The 17292-nt window shown below is 45.3% G+C and overlaps 1 protein-coding gene across 7 annotated transcripts in view; it reads left to right on the top strand.

The window, feature by feature from the left end:
• MID1 (midline 1) overlaps positions 1-17292 on the top strand; it is a 352594-nt gene that overhangs the window by 224521 nt on the left and 110781 nt on the right. The window contains exon 1 of one of the 7 annotated variants that reach the window (XM_072817546.1): positions 10989-11151. The exons of the other annotated variants lie outside the window; for them this stretch is intronic. The gene's annotated coding sequence lies outside the window, so the exon portion shown is untranslated. Of the gene's footprint in view, positions 1-10988; positions 11152-17292 lie in introns of those variants that run through there. 7 annotated transcript variants of the gene reach the window in all.

Genomic DNA, 17292 nt, shown 5'->3' on the forward strand with positions numbered 1-17292 from the left:
GATGAGTACATTGTAACCCCCCTTGCTGCTCCCGCCCACCAAAAAGTGTGTGTGTGTGTGTGTGTGTTTGTGTATGAGAGAGACAGAGACAGAGACATTCTACTTAGATTCTACCTAGAGGGCGAAAGCACCAGTCTTATCTTTGCACGTACATGGCATGGTATTTAGAGTGGGACATGATGTTAACTGACATTTTTTCAATCTCCTCCCCAGTGCAGGAATTCCTTCTAGAATAGTCTTCAGCAAAGGGCAGGAAGACTGGTATAAGACTAGAGGGCTCTTACTGTTGGGCACTACTTTGATTCAGCATGGTATTTTGTTTGCTAGCTCGAGGTGGCACGGTATAAAGTCCTGTGGGAACTTGGCACATGGAGCCCAAGTGAGAGGTGATCTTACTGTGGCCACATTGTGCAAGGTGGACATTTGGGGCCACTTTGGAGCTGCCGCCGTGTTCTACCATGAAACCTAAGCCCTAGTGCTTTTTTAGTGAGTTTAAATGTGTACATCAAAGGAATTGACACGGTCTTTAATTAGTGTTAATAAAAGTGATGGGAGGCACTGTATTAAAATGATTTATTATTGATACTTACCAGACAGGCTTTGAAGGGACTTTTGTCAGTTTCTTTTAGCACACAACCAGACCAAAACTTCAACCTGCCTGAATATGGCCAAAAGAATCAGATCTCTCTGTTACCCAGTTTTCTACGCTATACTTTCCCGAGAGATCGTGAGATGCAAGGAAGAAGGCAATATCATGGATTCATGCAAACATTCAGGATCACGGATACAAATACACATTCAATGCAATCTCTTAAATCTCCTCTATGACTAAAAGAAAAAAGGTCCTTAAAGTGATGATCTCAAGAAATAATAAAATTTGGAATTACCTAAGAACTTTTGATTCAATCCAGTTATGTGGTTTGGAGTTATGCAAGTAAAGGGGGCTCAAGCATTTTAGGAACGTTCTCAGCGAGGATTTAGTGAAAAAAAAAAAAAAAAAAAGCTTTTCTATTTGAGGTTCAGTTAACCAGAAAATTAAATTAACCAGAACTCTCCCATTTTCAGAGAATTTCAACTAATTGAAGTTTGATTGTACTTTTATTTATAGTCTTCTTTCCTCTGCAGGAATGAATTCCATTTTCCGACTTATTTTTTGGAGAGTGCTTAGCACAAGGAACACTTTGAATGAGCAGGGCAGAAGTGGCTGTTTTTGGATGTAAATTATTACATCTCTACAGAGAGAGAGAAAGGGACAGAGAGAGCTTGGTGGCAGACGTGTTTATGTTTAAAGAAATATGAGTAGTTAATGCTCTCACTGTGATTTGACTTCCATCTTCCTCTTTCAAGTAGTCTTTTCCCCTTTCCAACCTGCCATTTAGAACTGAGAAGTATTTTCCTAGAAATAGAACAATGCTTTCTACTCTGCTTCTTAAAGTAGTTCACAGAAGGAAATGCACCGTGGTAAAAATAATTTATAAGTGAAATTATAATACGTTGCTAAAGATAACCAGGAAGTGAGGAGCAAAAACCCTCAAGTAGCAGAGAGGCCAGATGGTCTTTTTTTTTTTTTTAATGCAGCCGCTAAGCAGGAAATTTTGCTTGATTAAGAAGGCACTGGTGTTGGTTTTCATTCAGCAGTTTTGAGGGCCATTTTTGAGGGCCAAGTAATGGAGATATATATACGCACGCAGAGAACACAGTTTTCATTCAGCCGATTGATCATTTGTGCCATTGTAAGCAAGATTCTGCTGATGAGAATGTGAAGTTTTAATGATAAAGAAGTAAATGGGTTCCCAGTCTCCGCGATGAAAGAACCTGGAATCTGCCCACTACCCTACAAACTCTCCGTCATTACCATGTCCATCATTTTGTTGTAGGGTCTGGTGTTTTGTTTTGTTTTCTTTTGATAACCCAGAAAGGAAGAAAGGCTGTGTACCACAGTGGCTAACTGGGGTTTTGTGAGATACGGGGTAGACTCGGGAGAAAATAGAGGTTTTGGAGTTCAACACTCCAGGGGGCTAATGTGCATAAAGGACCTGCGTTTAATCCTCGGAGCTGCCAGTCAGGATCATGATGAAGAAGCACCCATGCAAAGAATTGCTTTCTGGATGCTGATAGGTGGGGGCGGGACAGGGGGGGATCAGAGAGCCCCTATTTGGACCGTGATGTTTTGGCAGTTGATGTGCAGGGAGGTTGCCTGGCAGTGGCTCAGGCACAACAAAGCTCCCTTCTGGGAAGTCACCCTGCCATCATCCTGCCCCCTCTGCCCAGCGCCCCGAGAGCAGGGCATTTCCCACCCTGAGGGAGAGAATGAATGGAGTTGGGGAATGGCATATTTGCATCCGTTTACAAGAGAGAGTCACTTGGAGGAGTTTGTCATAGAAAGAATAGACTCAGACAACTGGTGGAACTGTTTGGACCAGTGCCCTGGATCAAGTGTCTGTTAATTTAAGTAAGGACAAGCTAAAGGGGCTCCGCAACAAGGGATGACCCAGCAGTCTTCACCATAAAGATGAGAGAACAGACGTTAAGAAGTATTTTTTTTTCCAAAAAAATGCAACGCTTTCTCACATAATTGTGATGCTTTTTCCAATTAACCTCCAGATTCATTATCAAAATAAATGTATCTCCACTTTGAGGTAGCTTCACTACCTTGAAAAGTCACCGTTCTTAAAGCTAGGTATTTTTTCGTAAGTGAATTTTTTTTTAATTTTTTTAAATTTATTTATGATAGTCACTCACACACACAGAGAGAGAGAGAGAGAGAGAGAGGCAGAGACATAGGCAGAGGGAGAAGCAGGCTCCATGCACCGGGAGCCTGATGTGGGATTCGATCCTGGGTCTCCAGGATCGCGCCCTGGGCCAAAGGCAGGCGCCAAACCGCTGCGCCACCCAGGGATCCCTCGTAAGTGAATTTTTAAGCTCTGGATTGTATCTCAAGGACTGAGTACCTTCGCTTATATTCAAAAAGCCAGCTTTTGATAGCATTTGATACAACGAGAGGATAAAATTACAAGACGAAGTGCATGCTTACTGGGTGAAAATAAAACTTTTTTCCTTTGAGACTCAAACTGTCCTAAACAGCAAACAAATAAGAAACAGAGCAAAACGACAACAAAATCCTTAGCGTCAGGTCCCTGAGATTGTACCTTTTGATATTAATTCCAAGGGAATGTCTTGATTTCCGGTTTTATAAATTACATTTGTAATTCCTCTCAGAGTTACAACAGGAAACATCTTTGGGTAATGCAAGAAAAGTCTCTCAGAGGTTAGCCTGCCTTGAGAGTATTTTTTAAAAAGACGCCAGAAGCCTCACAGCCTTTGTGAGATTTGTTTTCATATGATTTCAAGTATTTTTTTTTTTTGCAGAATTATCAAGCCTCCAATGAAACATTTTCCATCTTGGTTTTTAGGCCCAAAGTCTTTGGGCTGGGGTTAACTCACTTTGGGAGAATTACTTGTGCCGCAACCCCCACTGTGCCTGCTGCTCCATCCTCTCCTAAACCTGCTTATTGGTTTCTCTGTGGGGTGGCTGGCACCCGCCACCAAGACTTCCCAAGCCTGTCCCTTGGCCTCTGCTGAGCTGTGATAGCCACTTGCCGCCCATCACTCTTTCACGATTCCTGCTGATTCCTGCCGTGCTCGTCTCCCTTCTAAGCCCTTGAAGAGATGGGCTCTAAAAACCATGATCCAGCTGCTGTTGCAATTTTACCTAGCCAGTGAACTTATTTCTTTTGAGATCCCTTTCATGATTATTGTCAGTGAGACACCAATACAGCTCTCAGGCAATGGGCTCTCCTAGTTTCTACTTGCCTTTGATCCTCCAGGCATGAAGCCCTAGCTCTACCTGTGCATTAACCCCCATGCCGTTTCCCCACCCCTTTCCCTTCCTTCCTGAAGGTTCTTCTAGACAGGCAAAAGCAAAACCAATGACTCTTGAAATGTCTATTAATTTCCTTCACACCCTTCCCTGTACCCTTAACTGCATGTCCATGGTTACTTTCAACTTTGGGTTAACATCCTGCCGTCAACCACCCAGACATTCAGGGAATTCTAAGTACTTACCATAGTTCCTGTTTTTTTGGTCCACCATGTGATCGTGGCCTCTTTTTCCTAGATTTTATCGCTAAAATAAAGAGGTCACTGTTTTCCAATAATGTATCACTTTGTCTTTTCATGGGAGAAATGGTAAAAGTTGGATTTTAATGTCCTTGAAAAAGAAATCATCCCTTAAGGAAATCTGCCACTGAACACTCAACGACTTGAGTATTAAATCAAAACCCTGTACCCAGGGGCTGGAAAGGTTTATACTGAAATTAAGATATTGTTTGCTTGTTTATGGGGAGGGGGAAAAGCCAAAATATCAAGGAAGGCTACACAGATATGAGTAGAATGTCTTTGTAGCTAAAGTAGACATCACCTGCCCCTCCATCTTCTATCACGACATTCTTTCTGTTTCTTTCATTTTATGTATGGTTCTTTGAAATGATGGTGTTTTCTCACCCTCTTCCTATTTTTTTCCCTCCTGAAAATGTAGGGGCAAAAGTGCATTCCCTACTGCCCAGAGCAGTGTCTGGTTCACAACAAGACCTCAAAAATACCTGTTGAATGAAAGAATATTCAGAGAACTGACTTTCTCTCTGCTTTTACTCCAAAAGTAGCTCTAAAAAAAACTTAGTCAAAGAAAGTCAACTTGGGGCCCCTGGGTGGCTCAGTCAGTTAAGCATCTGCCTTCAGCTCAGGTCATGATTTTGGGGTCCTGAGATTGAGGCCTGTGTTGGGCTCCCCACTCAGTGGGGAGTCTGCTTCTCCCTCTACCCCTGCTTGTGCTCTCTCTCTCTCTCTCAGATAAAATCTTTAAAATAAATAAAAATCTAAAAAAAGAAAGTCAACTTAATGTACATATAGGACTTCTAATATAGAAGTAACAAAACTAGCTTATTCTTCCAAACTCTTAAAATGAGTTTTGATTAAGAGTGAAGACCGGATACAGGCTGATTTGGAACTAATAAGGAAGTTATTAAGGACTCTGTTTACTTGGGCAAAATCTGCTCTCTGCCAGTTTTCCTGGTACATCCCCTGATCTTAGAGGGTGGTGGGGATGAGGAGCGTGGAGCGCTTTCTTGTGGGCTCCTTTTGCCTCTGGTCTTCCATAGATGGCTCAAGGGTTATTTAGTGTCAAGTTAACTGCCTCCACCCTACCTGCTGGAAAACCCAGTGGTGATCTGATTTCTTGTGCCAGGTCTCCAGGAGGGAACAGGAGCTGTGTCTGTTGGGAAATAATTCTCCAGGGACCACTCGCGTTTCTGTACCTCTTGTGAGCTGAGGTGCTGGTGGCTTTTGTTCCAGGCTATCTCTAAAAGGATATTTATTTGTACAGCAAACAGCTTGGAAGATCGAGATAGATTATCTCCCTCCGGGTAGAAAGCAGGTTTGTTTACTGCCCACTATAATAAAGATAACGTGTCTCTGTAGGGCAAATGTCAGGCAAGTTTGCTTGCAGTCCATAATAAAAGATTCGGGTTTCCTAAGCTTGTATGTGATGCAAACACACATCTCAGCTGTGATGCAAACTCCTTGTGAATGCAGCCTGCACCTGGGGCACTCCCAGGTGCCCCGTGGACTTGGGGGACCAGGGGAACTGACATGAACATGAAACTCACGATGCCTGCTGTGTCCTAACAACATCCTTTTTTCTCTGACTCATGGGTCTCGTGTCTTCTGCCAAAATCCATGAAACTGGTAAGCTAACTGATTAGCTTGTAAGTACGAAACATCTGAAACCCTTGGCCGTTCTTGATAGTCTCACTTGTACCACCATGCCAGGGTCTCCAATTTCCTGCAAAATCAAAAATTCCGGCAGAGGATTCGTCTGGGACAGGGAGCTCTTCAGTGAGGAGCAGAGGACTGAGGACTCGAGGACATGGTGGGAGACCCAGTGGTAATGGAGCGCGGCATGTTGATGGCTGGGAAATACAGAAGATTGCCTACCTGAAGACAAGTACTTAAACAGAATTGATCTTAATACTAGGAATGCTGGTTTCTTAGTCATATACTGTTCCATGACAGAAGACAGCCCGTGCACATTATTGAACAAATAAACGGATTCCTATCCTTTCCATTTCCAAAAGTGGTTTGAACAACAAAACATACAGATCATTAAGGTACTCAAAGAAGAGTGGGAAGAGGTGATTCAGGACAAGAGGGGAGGAAGGGTGTGGGAGCTACAATTTCGCTAGCACTTTTTAAACCTTTGCCTCACTTAATCCTCCAAAGACCCTTTGAGACTGCACTCATTGTCGCATTTTGCAGATAAGGAAACTGTATAAGATAGGAAGAGGATCTGTGAGTCGAAGATATGTCGAGTAGCTGGCTGCTCTCCGCCTTTAGTAGGAAATGGCAGAGCCAGGGTTTGAACTCAGGTTCAAGGTACACATTTCTTTGCACGACACCACACTGATGGACACCACCCCAAAACTAGACCAAGGGTAGTTGGGCCCACTGAGCTCAGGACTTGACCCCATCTTTTCTGCCAACACATCAAAGAGAAAGCCAGCTGAAGTGCATTGTCTAAAAGAGGAAAGCCTATTAGTTTTCCCTTCCTCTTACAATAGCAAGACAGGATGGGGAAGGATGAAGGAAGTAGAGAAGCAGCAGAACAGAGAGAAGAGGAAATGGGCGGCCATTTTGGGGGCATTGCGAGACCGGATCTATTGCTTGTTTTTCTGAACCCAGTAGCTTAGAGACTGAAATAATGATCAGTATACCTCTCGTTGTGTAGTGGGTCCAATAAACCGGACGAAGTCTGATGATCTCCCCAAATGCATTGCCCTACTAAGCAGCTTTAGCAGAATTTTCATCAGAAAAAAAAGTAGAAAGTGATAAGAGCGTGACTTGACCCAACCGATCTATTACATTCACGTGAGCTACTTAGTCGTGGTGATTGTTTCTCAACGAAGAACCCATTCCGTGGGTTCCCTGGGGGTTCTTGAAAGCTCTCTTTACAGGTTATATTTAAAGTGGAGGAATATGCACTGAACGGAGAGAGATGATTTTTCTTTTTGTAAAAAATTCCGTTTCCTTATGGGTGTCCACTAAGTGAGCTCAGTGGTGTAAGAAAAAAAAACCCATATCTTATTTTAGATGGCTCAAAAAATGGATCTAGAAATGTCAAGAAGTGGATGTTGGGTTGAAAAGTGAGTGATTTAATGTGATTTGCAAGGAGTGTTAATTTTATGATACTTTGAGTATCAGTACATTGAGTACTTTGATACTTTGCGTGCGTGCATGCATTTTAATGATAACCCAATTTTACTGCCCCAGACTTGAAGATTTCTTGCTGCCTGGAAAGTTCGTTCATCCATTAGCGTTTACATCTTTTCCAAGTATCTTTGCTCAAATTTCTCCCAAGAAGACTCCTGCCTTTGTTCTGTGAGGACGCACAGTTCCGATGCTTTTCTTAATATCCTGTTTTCGTTTGTCAGCACTGTTGTCCTTTTCATTGCCATGTTCCCCTCATTCCCCTTCTCTCATGTGGTGCTTTACAATAACAATTCAGAACAAAAGAGTCACTCCTCTTTCTGTTGCCTTAAAAAAAAAAAAAAGACTTCATCCCCTGATTGTAGGGCTTCAGTGATCATGGGAAACGTTTAAAGCCTGTTCTTCATAATAGTTAACCAGGAGTTGTGAATAAAGGTTACTTTTCTTTCTTTCTTTCTTTTTTTTTTTTAAGACCGCAAAGTAGCTTCAGGGCATTGTGACCATGAGGTTTTTGTGTGTGGCTGACTTTGAAGTTGAGAGAGAAAGCCATTTCCTTTGAGGAAAGGAACTATCATATTTGAATTTCCCAATCTGTCCATACAATAGGAGTCAGTTACTATGTGACATTGTCATTACCTCGATGAGTCAGGAGACCAGAGTGGTGGTGCGTGCCATTGAACGTCAGCTTCTGGGTGTTCGGAGAGCAATGGTGGGATGCCGTACTGGCCACCATCCCCAACTATTTACTGAAGCATTTTTCTCCTGGTGGATAGCAAGTGGGAAGGGGAGAGTGTGCACTTTCTCTGCCTTCTAGAGGGGTATCGTAGGAATGAAGTAAGAAAAACTTTTCCCGACTGGCGAGCATCTTCCAGGTGGAATCTAGCTGCCGCAGCAACCCAGCCCAACCGGTCCATCCTTCAGAGACTGGACCTCTTATGTCGTCTTGCTATTTTCGGGGCAACCCTTTTCAGACACGAGGAGGCATCTGGCAGGGGGGTTTAATATCTACAGTATGTACAAGTTTCCATTTTTGTGCAGGGGAAGGAATGGTTCTCGAATGCGGGAGGGATGTTGTAACTGAGGGGCTGGTGAAGAGTCCCAGGTAATTTTGCAAAGGTGCTTTTGTATACGGGTGTGTGCGGGTGCGTACGGGTACACACATGCATGGTTTTTTAAAATATGTTTTTTATTTATTCACGAGAGACACAGAGAGAGAGAGAGAGAGGCAGAGACACAGGCAGAGGGAGAAGCAGGCTCCATGCAGGGAGCCCGACGTGGGACTCGATCCAGGGTCTCCAGGATCACGTCCTGGGCCGAAGGCAGGCGCTAAACCGCTGAGCCACCCAGGGATCCCCAACACACATGCATGTTTATACGCGACTCCAAAATTCGATTCCATCGTAGGCATCTATGGGATCTTCCATCGACATAGACTAGATCTCTGAATGGGTGTAGAAATGCCCGTCCACCCAGCAACACTGGGAAGAGCATTCGGGAAGGCGGCGTTGAGGCGCTGTTCATCTGCGGGTGGCTTCAGGGGGACCAGCGGCCGCTTCGTGTCTGCCACCCCCAGAGGGCGATGCGGAGGGCTGTCGGGGTCCGGTGGGCCAGGTCCCCGCTCTCCCTTCTCTTTCGCGGGCTGTCCCTGCCTTCGCCACCACATCCTTGCCTGCCGCTCGGCCTGGCTTAGACCACGGAAACATCAGTCATTTTGGCTTCAGTGTAAAAGAGGTTCCATGTACCTTTAGCGCTGGATGTTTTCTTTCCTCGTATAAACTGCAAAAGGGGGCACCCAAGGGGGCTCCGTCGGCGAAGCATCTGCCTTCGGCTCAGGTCGTGATCCCGGGGAACTGGGACTGAGCCCCACGTGGCATCGGGCGCCCTGCTCGGCGGGGAGCCTGCTTCTCCCTCTCTCTGCTCCTCTCCCCCTACTCATGCTCCTGCTCGCTCTACTCTCTCTCTAAGAAATACAAAAATAAATAACAAGCTATATAGGACATGAAATGTCTGAGACCCTCCGACGGTGGGAAATCTCCTGCAGAGGTTGCCAGACTAGGGTCTAGAGGAGATTATAAGGGTTGTTGTTGTTTGTCTTTCTCTTTTGTTTTTGAGGGGTGGAGTACGTGTTTGTTTCCTGGTGTTTCAACTCTAGAGGGTCGGGCTTCGTTTTTCCACCACGGGGCCAAAATATGGACAAGTTAGCCACGTCTCGTAGAAATTTTGCCCATTTTAACGTTGTTTTAACAAAAGCGATGCTTTCAGAGCTCATGATGAAAAGTCCTTTCAAATTCTATTTGATGTATGCGTGTCTTTTCTGCGGAGAGTGAGGACTTCTTCGGGAAGTCATCTGTATGTGCAATTGAGTAATCCCTTTGTTTATTGTTAACAGACAAATGAGATTACGATTTGTACAGACATAAGCCAAGAGAGTAGATGTTTGCATTTTTATGTCCAAACATGTGAGGCATGCTTTGGTTTTACCGTGAGGTGTTGCAATGGCATGAAAGTGATGAATGTCACGACATTCAAGGCAGGCAACAGGAGGAGGTAGGTGGTCCTTGCCTCCTGCTCACCGTTCAGCGACAAGTTCTTACACACCTTTGGTGGAGGCCAGATGTCTGGGTTTGCACATGAATAGTGCAGGTTTGCAATCAGCATTGTTTTTTGTTCTGGCTTCGTGTTTTTTTTTTTTTTTACACTTTCCTGATGATTTACTTTGGTTGCAGTTTCTTGTCTTGCATGGTGATAAGCAACATCCTTGAAAGAACTGCAGGATAGGCCTTTTTTTTTTTTCTTTTGGGAAGACTACTTCCTCTTCTTCCTTTAGACAGTCCATTTTTAAAAGATTACTTCCCATTCTCAATTCACTCTTTCTTTGCCATTCTGGAGACTGAAATCTGGGACACCCATCACAGATTTGCTCTGTGTGTAGGTTGCAGGCATTATATGTATACATAAATATAGGTATATTTGATGTTATATGCATGTGTAACATAGGCATATATGTGTGTGTATATATGTTTTGCTTCTGTGAGTATGTGCAAATGTATATATTTCATACACGTGTATTTTCAATTGTTTATCAGGATGATCAACTGCAATTTAGACCTCTATTTTGGGAAGAAAAAAAATAACCACTTTATTGTGTCTGTACAAGAGATCGTTCTTCTTGATGTAATGTTTTAAAAAACTTCTTCCAGGTATTATATTTTAATTCAGAAGACAGACACAAAATAATAAGTATATTATTAAAAACAAAACAAAAAAAAAAAACAAAAAACAAACAAACCAGCCCAGCGTCCAGAGCATAATGGGATCATGTGCTTAGGAGGCCACCAAAAGGACTGAAATGCAAGGGGGGTGGGGCGAGCGCCTGTCGCTGACCCCGGGAGCTGGGCAGGACGCTCCTGTTGGCAGCATGGAAAGCTGGCATCCAGCGCTCAGCTGCAGGACACTGACCTGCCGCTGGTCCCCGTAAGCAACGAGGGTACAGATCCTGGTGCCAAGTCATCATTTTTTTGGGACGAGGCAATGGGTGTTAATCTGCCCCGAGCTGCCTTGTCATTTGGCTTGAGTTGAACGTTGAGTGGGCGAGGGCATAGGGAAGCCCTGTCAGGTCTGTGGAAAAGGCAATTGGAAAGCAAGAGGGAGTTTTGATTCTTCAACTCAGCAGCCCTGGCGGGGTGGATGAGGTGGAGCTGGCCTTCCTGGAATTGTCGCGTCGATTTTCCTGTTGTGTTTCACTGTTGACGCTCTCACAGACACACAGGACCGCTCCAGCACTGCCTGCCACCCACCATCTGGTCTCGGTGGCCCGTCTGTCATTTCGTGGGTCCCCATCCTCTGCCTACGGCGATGTTTCTTCAACAAGAACTAGGGTGCAGTCCATTGGTGGGTATTCGAGGTGATCTATTTGTAAGAATCTGGAGAGAGGCTAAAAGAACTATTAAGGACAAATGTGCTGTTTCCTGTTTTTAACCTATTGATCAGCTTGCAGTAGGAGATCTCGCATTTGGGAGACTGTCGAGGTGGTTTCTTTACTATTAAGACCGGGCGGGATCTGGGCATTGGTCCTTGAGAAATCAGGATTGCTTTTTTGCATTGTCATTGGCGTCTTTTTTTTTTTCTTGTCTGCTTGTATAAATGAACTCCAGAAGGTGTATTTAAGCATTCTGTTAAGTAAATTTGGAAGACTGGGTTTCAATTAAAATAACCAGACAGTGTGACCTAGCTCCCATTTCTCCTTAATTTTTATCATTAAAGCCTTCGTATCCCCAAAGACATCTGCTGTGCTTCCAAGTGATTCTTTTCAGGAATGTTCATTCATTATTAATCAGGTTACATGGTCAAGAGAGTATGTGATTATTTTAGAGACTATCCTAGAGATCCAATTACTAAAAACCGAGCACATTATGGACAGATGTGCAAGTATAGAAAAGGTTTTGCGAACAGTTTAATTCAATTTGCATGAATTCCACCAGGTGGGGGTTTGGTGAAATTAAAAGTCTTCCCTGTTTCTCACTTTTGGTATCAGGTACAACATTTTAACAGGAGCACTCCTCAGAATAAAGGTGAAGTGGCAAGTTCTAAAAAACCATCTATTGTATTAATTAGTTACTTTAAAACTTGAGCTGAGTGCCTCGGTGCTTATCTGCTCGTCACGGTTTTTTTTTTTTTTTTTCCTTCCCTCCAGCCAGTTCCCTTTGGCCGCTTAAGATTTGGTTAGCAGAAATTCCTAGTCGTCCGTCACTGATCAAGGGAAGGAATTTGAGTGTGCTGACAGTCGGAGGTTCACCAGAGATATTTCAGAGGCATTACCTTATAGAATGTTCCAGATCACTCTTTTTTCCCCACCTGTTCCTGCTAGCGTGTTATTTGCACTGTTGCTTTAAGAGTCACTTTGCATTTTGACTGCTCTCTGCCATAATTTGGAGTAGGAAGTAGCCTCTCTTGTGGTATCAGTTTCCAGTCTTTCAAAATGCCACTAAATTCAAATGGATTTCCCTCTCCCCCCTGTATCCCCCCATGGCCCCGTTTTATTGTGCACTTACTGACGCGCCTGTGTCTCAAATCAGTGAGGGTGCTAATCGGTAGAGCAGCATTTGGGTAGGGTGTTTATTTTGTGGTTTTTAGAACTCAAAGCTAAATGCTAAACCACAGCCAAATATGCAGACATTGAGTGCTTGCATTGTGTCATTTAATTTGTGGTGAATTCATCTTGAGTAGAGCACCCAGTTTCTCTTGTTTCTGCCTCACCAAACTGAGGCTAATTTCCAAAGTTTCACAGTTCCAAAGTCTTGAGTCCTCTGAAAGTCTGTGTTTCTTCTGATCTAAGATAAAAACATCATTCTGCGGTCCTTAAAAAACAATTCCACCTGTGGTTCTCTAACAGGGATAATCTCAGAGCAAAAATCCAAATGGCAATAAACCAGCTAAATCTTTGTTACTCGTGTGAAGAGGGGATCGAAAACTGACTGGGTTGTGGTTCGGAAATTTAGGACTTTTTAAAGAAAATTTATTCGTAGAATTTGGGATGCTGTTTGTTATACACAGCCCTTTTGAGGCCCTCCCCTGCACCCCGGCCAAACCGTTTTTATGTGATTTGGTGTAACGTTTGTACGGTTTTGGTGGTGTGTTCGTCGTCTCGGTTATGTTTTGGTAAATTTAACATCAAACTTAGTTTCCATTACTCCAGAGGGTATGTAGAAAAAAAAAAAAAAAACGGAGTAAGTGCCTGGGGAATCATCCGGGCAGTGGCTGAGAGCCACCTGGTAATAACAGTTGACCACCGGCCACCCAGTGTTGGTATCCGTTTATTCCTTGGTCTGGTGATTCATGAATTGCCCTCATAGTGATGGCTTTCAGAGCCATACAAAGTGAGGGACTGAAAGGAAAATTATCGGGGGCTGGAATGCATGCTCTTTTTCATATACTCCAAATTAGAAAAATGATCTTTGTTCGTGGAGTTTGCAGACATGACATAGAAGAGCTGCAGGGAGGCACTGAGATGGGTTTACCTTATGATTAAAATGTCAAAACTCCATGAAGAGAAATTTGGAATTCAGAAACTCCTGGATGGCATGCTGACAACCAGGTATCTCCTTATTCTAGTGGGTGATTGAACTTCCAGAGTGCACTCGGTCTGGAGACTTCTAGTCCTTGGTCAGCTGCACATATGGCTGAAACGTCCACGCTCTTTTTTTTTTTTAAGATTGTATTTATTTATTCATGAGAAACACAGAGAGAGAGAGAGAGAGAGAGAGAGAGAGAGAGAGGCAGAGACACAGGCAGAGGGAGAAGCAGGCTCCCACGGGGAGCCCGATGCGGGACTCGATCCCAGGACCCCGGGATCATGCCCTGAGCCAAAGGCAGAGACTCAACAGCTGAGCCACCCAAGCGCCCCTGAAATTTCCATATTCTTGCAATTTTGACCTGGAAAGCTCGCCTGCGGACTTTGGCCACAGGTCAAACCTTGCAATGCATGTCGTCTTCACGGGGGCCCTAGGTGTTCCTTCAAGGTGTAGATTATCTTTGTGTCATAGTCAAAGTCGGGGGGGGGGGGACTACCAGGAATAAAGTTGTGAGATTCTAACATGAGCTAGCGAGCAGGATGACGGCAAGGCTTGTGACAGCGCAGGCCGGGGGTTAAATGTTTTCTTTGCACTAACTTGCCAGGATGGTGGTTTGGCCTCTTACTTCAGAGGAGGAGGCAGAAAAGATGAAGCCAACCGACGCGAACCCTCGTCACTTCCATCTTGCTGGCTTGTAACAGTAATCCGTAAGGGCATCCATCCTGCACTCCCCATCTCCGTTCTCAGGCCCACACCTTGTATCTCAGCTAAGACAGGTGTCCGTCCTCTTCCCCTGGGGACTTTCTCCTTCCGTCTGCTTCCCCCAGGACCCTGCACCTTGGACAAAAGAGAGCCCTTCTCTCTCCAGGAGAGTCCTCCTCCCGGGATGAGTGCCACCTCAGGATGATGATACCTGGAGCCCGGGGGGTTGGGGGGGGGTGCGCAGCCAGGGGCCATCTGCCCAGGCAGCTGTTTCCGCCAAATCACCGTAGCTGTCACCTGGGTGCCAACGTCCCTCATCTCTGCACCCTCACCACCAGCTGTCCATCTCTGTGTTGATTAATTTTCCTTAACCCCAAGAGGCACGAGCCTCTGACATCCAGATTGATCATGGGGGATTTCGAGGACCAGGTGGTCATTTGGCTCAGGCCACCCATTCACGATTGGCCTCAAATTTAGACTCTGAGTGTTATCTCCGTGTGAGATTTGTATGTGCACTTGCGCGTGCACGCCTGAATCGGTCCCAGAGCTGACCCAGCTCTACTGAAACAATGGCATGAATCATTTAAACCGGGGTCCCATTACTGATCACTCTGCTGTGTATCAGGAAATCATATTTTGGAATGAATACTTTGGTTATTTTGTAAATAGGATAGTCACACTGCTTTGTGGTTTTCAGCCAGAAGCTTTACTTTGTTCATCGTAAACTTCTAGGACACGTCGCACTATTTATAGCCATCTTCTAAACAATTCTTCTTTGTTTAATATGAAAACTCCAAATATAACAGCGGCCGTGGTTCTTTGGGCCTCTAGGAGGTTCTGCAGTCAGCTTAAAAAAAACAGAAAACAAAACCAAGAAAATAAACACGAAACACACAAAAGCATCTCACAAAGGAAAAAAAGGACTTGTGCTAGGGACATAAGCAGAGGCAGTTGTTAAAAGCCCTAAAAGGCCCCATCTCCTGGGTCCCTGGGACAGGAGGCGAATGTGTGGGAATCTGGTTGAAGAAGCTGTTCGGGAGAAGTTCAGGCAAGGTTTTGACCCCCGAGCTAAGGCATCCCTCAGGACTCGTGGCCAGCAGGGAGCCGCTCATTGTTTAGGCCTTTAAGAGAAATGACAGGAAAAAGCTGTGGTGCCAGAAGCACGTGGCAAAGATGAAACTGAGGGGCAGAAAGATTGGAGGTAAGAAATCAGATTAGGAGGTGGTTGGTTGGTTGGTCGGTTGTGTGGCGGGGAGGCAGGCGGTAACAGGCTGGGGACACGGGCAGACCCGGGTCAACCCAGAGGCAGCGTGAGCAGAGAGAAGGAAGCCAGTCACAGAACCAGGGATTGACACTCGCATATCTTGGCCAACGATTTGGGTTTGGAGGAAGGAGAGTGTGGGGCTTCCTATTGATGCAGGAAGAAATCACCACCAACATGATGGCTTGAACCACACTGGAGGTCAGGGTGTCTTAGGGGCTGCGTTCCTTAGGGAGGCTCTAGGGCAGAGGAATCTGTTTGCCTTCTGCAGCGTCTAGAAACAGCTCACGTTCCCTGACTCGTGGCCCTTCCACCTTCAAAGCCAGCAATGGTCATCGGTCATCGAGTCTTTTCTGCATCTCATGGCCTGGCCCTACTCCTTTGCCTCTCATTTCCACATTTAAGGGGGGGCCCTTGTGATTGCATCGAGTCCACGTGGATAGTGCGCTCATCTCCCCATTTTCGGGCCAGCTGGAGCCATGTCAGTTCCATCTGCAGCCTGCCTTGCCCTTTGCCTTGTAACCTAAAGTAGTCACAGCTTCTGGGGCTTAGGACGTGGCCGTGTCTGGAGGCCATTTATTCCGCTCCCCGCCAGGGAGGGAGAAGTAGAATGCGTGGCGAGTTTCTGACTTTTAGCGATCGGGAGAATGGAAGCACCATGAGGAGACACCAGAGGCTTGTAGGGCAGACAGGTTTGGGAGGGGAGCTGATGAAGCCCATGAGATGCACGCTCTGAATTGAGGCATTTACAGTAAATGAGGCAGAGAACTGTCAGTGCTGAGCTGGGATTCTGGAAAGAGGTGGCCTGTGAGAGACAAGCCTAGGAGTCATTCTCAGAGATGCTGTAGGAGAAACGAATGGATGACCTGGATGGCTTTTTCTTTAATTGAGGTGTAGTTGACATATAACTGTATTAGTTTCAGGTGTGCAGCACGACTCCTTGATTTGTATAGAGCGGGTTATTAACTACAGCCACCGTGCTGCACACTACATCCCCAGGCCTTACTTCTTTTACAACTGGAAGTCTCTACCTGCTTTGATGACTTTTGGATGGAAGGCTAGACCCTTAGCAGACAGCCAGGCTCTGCCTCGCTGGAAGGAGAGGTCAGCAGTGGTTAGAGGAGAATCGGAAGAGCACAGCTTCGGGTGACATCCAGAACGAGAGAGGATGGGACAGGAGGAAGGCAGAGGTGTGAAAACATTGACATTACCGTTTTTCCTCGGAAGTCTTGAGTCTGTAAGAAAGTTTCTCGAAAAGGTGTCTTGCATCCAGTACACCCGACTGCAGCCCGTGACTGAGTGTTTGGAGTGAGTTCTGGAAGGAACCAGAGGGAACATCTGTGGACCCTCTCCCAGGGCCGCACAGCTAAGAAATAGCCGAGCTGTGTGTCGTCCTGGACTGTCTGGCCAACCCATCCGGCTCTCCTTTCCCTCTGTCCCCCACTCTGTTCTAGACTCCAAACCGTGGACAGGCAGAGGTGTGAGCTGTAAATTGTTGCCATTCCCAGTTTGTTGCAAGGAGTTCCCATGATTACCCATATCCTCCTCTGAATGAGGACCAATCAGCCCATTCAGAAAAATGTTGAGCTATAGAATTTCCTGACAATGACATGCACGTGTGATTTCCTTCCATTGTAGGGAAGGCTGAGAATCCCTCTCGCTCTCTCGCTCTCTCTTTTGAGGCTTAGAAATTAAATTATGGGAGTTAAGAAAAGGAAACGATGACATTTTTCACGAACTCCCTCCCCCCCTCCCCCACCTGTTTGATGAACCCTTGTTCGTCTTCAAAAATCCTTCTTGGGTCTTGCCTCCTTTCCGAAGCTTCCGGTCTTCCCCTACCCCGTCTTCTGGCACGTGTCTTTTGTTATGTTGCACAGCAGTTTGTTCATGTTTTCTCTCCCCATAAGATCACTGAGGCAGGGGCCAAGTATTACCATTGTTAGAAGGGCTCAATATTTGGTGGAAGAATGAATGGCATTTTCACTTCTCGGGAGGCTG

The sequence above is a fragment of the Canis lupus genome, chromosome X (genome assembly GCF_048164855.1).
Source record: "Canis lupus baileyi chromosome X, mCanLup2.hap1, whole genome shotgun sequence".
Taxonomy (NCBI): Eukaryota; Metazoa; Chordata; class Mammalia; order Carnivora; family Canidae; genus Canis; species Canis lupus.